Consider the following 8,840-nt stretch of genomic DNA (forward strand, 5'->3'; position numbering starts at 1 on the left):
GTAAACTTGCCAGTGTGAGTTTTTTTCTTTTTGTTTATTTTAGTAATGGTTCCTCACTACTTATCAGTTATTTTTCATTTTGGATAGAGAATTCAAAAACATACAACAGGCACGAAGGAATTGTGGCTTGCACTGCAAGAAGCATTATTTCCAGTAGGTGGTTCTCCACAACTGCTGTAAAATAACATCTCGGGATTTGGGAATGATTACAAGGCAAAATTTATATGGCTTAAAGAATGTCTTGTTAACTAAATAAAAGAAATATTTTTTGGGGGGGGGGGGGGGGGAAGTCCTATATCAATGCTAATGAGCCTCTAGACAGCAACTAAACTCCCCTACAAAGGGGAGTTATAAGCACTTCCCTCAGCAGACATGCTAATGAGTGCATCCTCACAGGAACCAAATGGATTATCTTTGAGATAGCCCAATTTAATTAGATTGAAAGCCATTTCAGACACGTAATTATATTCACCTTACACAACTCATGGCTGTATCTTGTTAATTTTACTTTATCATTCCGAAGTGAAAGAAAGCAAACAAAATACAGGCATGTAAGGACTGGAGACAAGAAGTGAAAGATTAATGTTTTACTGAGACAGGGGAGATGTGAAAAGCATCTGGGGAGAGAGATTTTGAAAGGCCCTGAAACAAATATAGTAATTAATTGAGCATTTGGTTCAAGCAGGAGTTGTCCATTACCCCCCTGATTTTATGACAAAGAGGTTTTTGCAAAATTTAAGCTGGCCAAAATGTATCAGTCTACCATAACATGGTTACACACTGACTACCAAGTTACTATACTAAAGGTATTTTTTTTTTTCTTTGCATAACTTCAGATTGGATAGATCTTTTAAGGCATTAACAAGGAATTTCAAGTTGATTTATATAGGAAGATGAAGTGTCCACGATGAGGTCTGATAAGAAGTTGAGCAGATGTAAAGGGAGAAGCACAGGCATTCAAGACTGCAAACCAAGCTTTAGGCTTGGTCAAGATTCACCAGTTTTATACTAGTGAAGAAAGTAGGACAAAAAGGAAATAATTTTTGATGATCCACTTCAGCAAAGCAGTCATCGGAAACAGCAAAGGAAAGAGGAATACCAAGAAGATAGGTAGTAGCTAACTTAGTCAGATCCCAGGAAAAATATTGGATGAAGAATGGACAGGATCCCTGTTGTAAACCTTTTCTACATCCTTAAGGGTGCAAAAAGTAATCATCTTGGTACTGTTATTATCTCGCCAATCTGTAACATTTGCTATTATAGGCACTCCAGGTATCACAAATGCTGCCCTGCCTTGAAGCCCTAAGACCACATTTTTCTCGTTGTCTTCTTTGAAGTCAGACTCCGTTTAAAACTATTTTAAAAGAGGTTTATGTAGCATAGAAGTTGGCAAGGCTATGAGTATTATTTCACTCTTTAGAAATTAAATAAATTTTCACAAACAACATACAAATAGGGTTTAATCTAGATGTCCCTCTATGTTTTTTAATTCAACATTATATTTGATACATTGTACTCTTAATTATACAGTCTAATTTTTTCTTTTTTTTTTTCCCTGTTTGTATTCTATTAGTATCTCCAGTTTATTCCTTAGCCAAGAAAGATAATCCAAGAAGAAACAAAATACTTCAGTTGTTCTGAAGTGACAGATTTGACTTAACCAGGTATATCTGCAGATTCTTCTTCTGCAGAAAAGTGAGTAGGAATAAACTTTAATTCACATTATCTTGGGTGGTTGTTTTATATGACAATATTGTCTAGACACTTAGACATTATTTAGATTTCTGGAGTCACAATGTAAATATGTGCTAAATTGAACAAATAAGTGAATTAAAAAGTGAGCAAGAAAAAGATGAAATGTGATACAGCTTAAAAATACCACATAATTTTTTATCTCTGAATTGATTTAAAGAACAAGAATATGAAAGAAATAAGACTTCACTACACATACAGAAATGATCAGAACCAAAAATTCTTATTTGAAATTAAAACTCTTAGAGGAAAAGGTTGTATTCCTTCCTATTTTTTTGCTTTCTAGCTAGCAATCTGCAATGTATCTGGTATCAGACACTCCTGTATATTCATAAGTGCTTTCTCTACACTGTACATGGCTTCAGTATGTTGAAGACATACTAATGTTAAACAGTTACCATATAAATTCTACAGTGAATTTTTGAAAGCCACCCAATCACTTAATATTTTTTCATATGTGTTTATATTTCTTTAAATGGGAAGAGATTGCTGAAGTTGTGGGTCATTTTACAGCCACTAAGCAGTTTGCTAGCAAACATCCAAACCACAAAAAGAAAAAATTCCAAATAATTTTGTGGCCTTTTTTTCATAATCAATTGTGCTGACTTCTAAGCAAAAAAGTTTTTATAAGGAGTTCCACTGTAGTTAGAAAGAGTTGATTAATATTATGATGCTCTGCATTTTATCCTCTGGCAATAATGCTTTTGAAATAGATATTTGCTTTTTTGAGACCATTGTTGCAAGTATGGAAATAACCAAGTATGATGGCCTTGCAAGTCCAGTGACTATATACACACACCTATATATGCAAGGATTTAAATTAGAGTAATTTTGAGAGGTTTTAAATAACTTTTTAATCTAAATCTTTCCATCACATTCCTAATTAAATTACTTTCCTGATTCCTTTCTTTTTCTGATGGTAGAGATTTGGTACAATGTGGTTCCAGTTATACTGTTGATTAGGGCTGGTACAGGTGGACAACAGCACTAAATTGATCAATACCAAGGAAGAGGGATTATTTGGTGTACCTTTCCAAAGACATTCCAGACTTTTCAAAAAGTAGAATATAGGAGAAGGATGTCTTTGAAGAGGGCAAAAGGAAAACTGAGGCCAGCAGGAAGCTTCCAGTGTAAAGAAGGCAGGAGAAGGTGGGATATGTAAGCTGTTCTTCTAAATAAGGCAGAAGATTATGGGCCATGTTCTTTTCTTGGCACTCACACTAAGATCTTGAGCAGGTCACTTTGCCAGATACATTTCCTCACAACATAGTTTAATTGGTATTTGTTGTTATTTTGAGTGTGATGAATAGAAGACAAACACCAGCAATGGAACTTACTGTGAGAATCTGGGTTTTTTCAGTATTACTCTGGGCCTTCTCTGAGTCCACTTTTTTTCTATATTCTGCAAAAATGTGTACAGACCTAGTTGTTTGTTAGGTCTTCAACACTGTGATGTGTTCCATCTATTCTAGCACTGTCTTTGCTACTGCCTATTGGAAAAGGTGGAAGAGACTGCTTATTTTTTATTTCTAATAAGAATTGGGGATTTTCTTCCCATATTTGGTGTTTGATAAAATAATGTCTAAATATGTTGAATTTACTAGTCATATTATTCATGATAATGATATGTTGCTCATTTCTATATTATATATCTGAAATAACAGATTATGAAATTACTAAATTATGTACCTATTTCTTAAAACACTGCACAAAAATGAGGTAAGTTATTTAAAAACTTTGATTTATTTTTTGTATATTTTATCCATACATGAAAAAATAAGCTACCTTCATTCTGTTTCTTCAGAATAGGTAAGAAGTTCTTTCCTGCTTATCTCTTGATCTCATTAGGGAATTGACTTTATTGATGTAACTTTTCAAATTGATCATGTGATTATGTAACTTTTAGAGATCGTATACTTAGGAAACATATATACAAGTTGAAATAATAGGTCCTGGTCACTATGTGCAATATGTTTGATGAATATATAAATATGGCAAAATCTTCATAAGTTTATAGATGGATAGCTGTATTTTTGGTGCAACTTATTTCTGCCACTTCTTTCATTAGGATTGTAAAAAACATTTTGAAGACAGCATGCTAAAAAAATGAAGAAATTTAAAATATTGTGAAGCTTCTTATTTGTCCAAAAGAAAGCAAAGTAGTGGCTTGTAGGACTCTGACTCATCTGACACTGAAAAAGTAAAATATTACTAATAATCAGTACAAAGAATGAAGCAGAAGGTGAAATACAGGAAGAAAGAAACAATGTCCCAGACCTAGACAAAAAAATCAGTAACCCTCAGCAAATAGTAGTAACTAGGTGGAGAATTAGAATAGTGGAAAATGATCCTGCTTTCTTCTGTTGATTCCTGTTGTGTTTGGTACAACAGAACTTCTTAATACACTTCATATACTTCCCCATGAATAAGTGGAATTCCCTCAAGGAGATCAGTCATCAACATCTCATGAACTTTAGGTATTTGTACTGCCAAGAGCATGTAATTTTAAATTTGATCTTGTTTCATAGCTATTCTAATATTCTTATACAAGATTCTTGTATGTAAATGAGACAGTACAGGAAAGAAAGTGGCTGTCACTTGACTAAGTAGGACTCAGTTAAACTGATAGAGATTTTTCCAGAGGAATACTGAAATTCTAGATTGCTTTAGTAAGAAGAGATCCACAGAACCTATTAATGTAGAAGTAAGTATGATAGACTCTGGTTTTTGTTAGGTGTCTCCAAAGAAACATAAAATATTAACAGCTAGTTACCGTTTGTGACTTTTAAAAGCTTAAATGTTTTACAGCAGTCCAAACTGTTGATTAAATACAGTGTAGCTTTTTATCATCTTATTATCTTGGATATGTGGATCATCTCTTATGTAAATACAGTTGAAGTGTACTGTTGAACAATCTAAAGTAACTCCACTTAAGCAGATAGGATTGTGCTCACTTTCATCAGTAGCCTGCTCTTGGAAGGCATTTAACATCCATAAGCCTTACAATCCCCCACAGCATTATGTGTGAGAGTCTTGTACACAATGCTTTTATTTGTAGAATACACTTAAAAAGAGAAGATATAATAGCATGTGGTAAACAGGCACATTGTAAATTAGGATAACTACTTAACTGGATTTCCTTGAAAAAACAACATGTAATTCTTAAGCCAGTCTATAAAAAAAAATATACGCCTTTGGAAAGAAGGCTGCCTTTAAAAACATTAACATGCAGAGTTTTTTAGCCATAAAGCCAAGTTTGGCTTATCTTTTATTTCAGCTTTGTTTTGTTTCAGAAACAACATATTGGTGTGGGAGCCCACACATCATTACTATTTCATATAAAAAATCCCCCAACGTTGAGCTTACCCAGACATCATGTTTTTGTAGAGCTGGTTAGCATGGGCTTTGGGGTTGTTTGTTTACTTGCTTTTACCCCTCAGGAAAAAGAGCCTAGCATCTAAGTTATAAAACCAAGCATCATATTCTATTTCAAAGTATTTCCAATTTATTATTGTAACAATTTAGCACACATGAAAGACATTTCATTATGGTGGATGTACAGTGCTGGATGCACATTTTCAAATATATAATCTCAGCCAATCCTAAAATGAAATACACTACATGTTGTCAATTTTGTTCCTAGAATTACACAAATGAAAACAATACAAAGAAGAGCATAAACAAATTAATTTATAACAGATAGAATAAAAGTACATTTTGACAAACACAGTTACCATGTTGTAGTTGTACAATCTTTGACCCTTCCATATTTCTATAATGTCAGTTGAAGGTGATTTAAAACTTTCCTGAATAAAAATCATACACATAATCTATAAAGATACACTTTTTCTCATTTTTAACACCTGTGTAACAACCCAGAAGGGAAGAATCTATGGTTCCTTGAAAGCTTATTGTATGCTTTCAACTTCTTTTGAGTCTGAATGATAACAAACGATATTACAAATACATTATCTTGCATTTGCTGATTTTACAGTCATGACATCATTAAATAAGTTGGCTTGGAAGGGACCTTAAAGATCATCTAATTCCAACCTCTCTGCCATAGACAGGGGCACCTTCCACAGAACAGGTTGCCTAAAGCCACATCCAACCTGAACTTGAACACTTCTAGCAATGAGGCATCCACAGCTTCTCTGGGCAGCCTTTTGCAGTGTCTGACCACCCTCAAGTAAAGGTTTTCTTTCTAATATGTAATCTAAACCTGTTCTTTATTCAACTTAAAGCCATTTGCCCTTGTCCTATTTGTACATGCCCGTGAGAAAAGTTTCTCTCCAACTTTCTTGTAAGCTCCCTTTAGGTACTGGAAGGCTGCAATGAAATCCGCCTGGATCCTGCTTTTCTGCAAGCTGAATGACCCCATCTCTCTCATCCTGTCCTTGTAGAACAGGTGCTTCAGCCCTCTGATCATCTTTGTTGCCTCCTTTGGGCTTGCTCCAACAGAGCCATGTCTTTCCTCTGCAGGGTGGCCTATGAGCTGGATGCAATACTCCATGGGGTATTATTATGAGAGTTGAGTAGAGATGTAGAATCACCTCCTTTGACCTTTCAGCTATGTGTCTCTTGATGCAGCTTGGGATTCAATTTGTTTTATGGGCTGCAAGCACATGTTACTTAGGTTTTCATCCAATAAGCCCAGATCTTAAGATCTTAAGATCTGCTCTCATTCCACCCATTGCCAGCTGGTATCCATGTCTGGGACTGCCTTAAATTGTTAAATTTCTGTCAGATTAAAATACCTGGAGAGGTACTTAGCTGCAAGTGCTAATATAATGGAAAAAAAGACTACTGATTTCTTGTCCTAACTTCTTCTTTTAAACATAAAAAAAAAAAAATTGTATATAGTGGATATAATACAACTGAATGGTTTTACTTTTCTTGGAGAAGTATAAACATCTTGATTTAGTAGAAGTGAAAACCAGCATTTTATCCTTTATATATACTCTATGAAAAAAATATAGAAAGGTTATTAATGGTCCTTGCACTGTTTTCCTTTATTTCAGTGCAAAGTCTTCAAAGAACAGCAGATCTGAATATCTGTGTGAACAGCCAGTATTTACTGGCCACATTAAGGTCTCTGACATCGTAGAGCCTCAGATCTCACTTAGTGAATTTCTTAAAAGGGACAAACATTCTTTTATGTACCCCGAGTCAGATGCATGGTAGAAAGTATCAGCAAGATATTCTTCAAGACATAAAAACAACAGAAATTTTACTGACAATCTTCATAAAATCAGGGAACTTAGGCAAAAGTTGAAAACTACATTCAATCAACATAAACCATTTCACAAAGCAGTAACTTAGCAAACTCTAAGCCCATTTAACCAAAACTCCAACCCACCCAATTTTGTTACTCAAACTTTCAGAAGAGGGAATTTGGGGAAGAAGAAAGCAAAAGGGAGAGGAGATACAGAAAATAACATAAATAGCTACTACTCCTGGTTCCAGCAGTGTTTCTGCTGATCAAAACCTAAGAGAGGTAGGGTCAAGACAATATGTGTGCCTTGTGCTCTGGCTTAAGTACATTTTGGCTTTCCTGGGCCCTTTCCCCAGGTGGGACTTCTGGGCTGGTAGCCACTCAGGAGCTGGGTTGAGGTCTCCAGGGGCAGAGTGTGGAGCATGGCCTCTGGTGTGCCAGGGATTGGCAGCCCCTTAGGGGCTGGGAGACAGGCCCCAGGGATGGGGTGTGTGGAGCCTTGCCAGGGCAAGACTTGGTCTGCCCCTTTCCCCACACACAGGTCTGAAATGTTTCAAGCCAGTCATCTCCTCCAGTGTCTCACAAACATTTGCCAGTTTTCAGTATTGAATGTATTCAACAGGTCTAAAAAGACATTTCTCTCTTCCTTTTTGTGCTTACATGATGTCCATTTGTAAATTCTTTGAAAGTCTTGAATTTAGTATGTTTATTTTTACAAAACCATACTGATGAAGGGTAGCACTTCTTGAATAATACAAATCTCCGACTTGGTACTGTATATAATTCTTGTTTAACTGAACCATGGTCATGTATTTTAGCCATCTAGTCTTTGTTTAAAGCCCTCAAGTGATGGACAATCTACTTATAACCCTCTATAAATTGTTTATTTTATTTTCTTTGTTAAATTTAATTTATTTATTGTTAAAAATCTAACTGTAAAATGCCATACCTTTTTTCCACTTTATAAATTCAGAGCCCACCCACTGAATAACTCTTGGTTAGGAATCACACTATGAACAGGTATGTCCCTCCTTGAAACAGTCATTAGTCATAGTAAGATTCTCAGTAAAAATTATCTGCTGAATGATTTTGAATTTTTAAGTGATTCTTAGTGTAGGTCTGTGCACATGATTTTCTGAACCTGAGAGAGTTTCAGGCTCTCAGGGGCTGATCTGCTCCCAAGGGAAAGTCTTTTGGGAACTTTTTATCTCTCAAGGACTGTTGTGAAAACGAGGTTTTGGTTTCTCAGAATAATGACACAGATGTTCTGAGAGTGTTTTTCTCTTGTCCCACCAATGGGATAAGGGAGGCGTTGTTCCTTGTACCAATCAGGTTAACCTGTATCGGAACACCTTATAAAGAGGGTTGAAACCCCAAAATAAAGGCTTTTGCCTCCTGAAATAGACTTATGGCTGCTGTGTGTGATTGAACCCTGGTTTCATACTGCATGTTCACTAGTGACATAGGTCTCTCAGGAGTAATTTACTGTAATTAAAAAATATTTGAAATTCAGAATATGAATTTAATTAGTGGATGTAATGTAATGAGTAAAGAGAAATACTGCCAGGTAGCCAGATTCCAAATAATGCACCAGAAATTATTCTGAGGAAGTGTGCAACAAGTATTACTAGTCTTCAATATGAGATAAGTGAAGGACAACACAAGACCCTGAGATTAGTTCAGCTGGTCTGAGTATGGGTGCTAATAATGCCATGGCTGCAGGTTGATCCCTGTATGGGCCATTCACTTAAGAGCTTGTGGGTCCCCTCCTACTTACAACATTCTCTGATTCTGAAAAAAGATGGAGAGAGGCCACTTACAAAGTCATGTAGTGACAGGACGAGAGAGAAGGACTTTAAACTGAGAGAGAGTA

The sequence above is a fragment of the Parus major genome, chromosome 4 (genome assembly GCF_001522545.3).
Source record: "Parus major isolate Abel chromosome 4, Parus_major1.1, whole genome shotgun sequence".
Taxonomy (NCBI): domain Eukaryota; kingdom Metazoa; phylum Chordata; class Aves; order Passeriformes; family Paridae; genus Parus; species Parus major.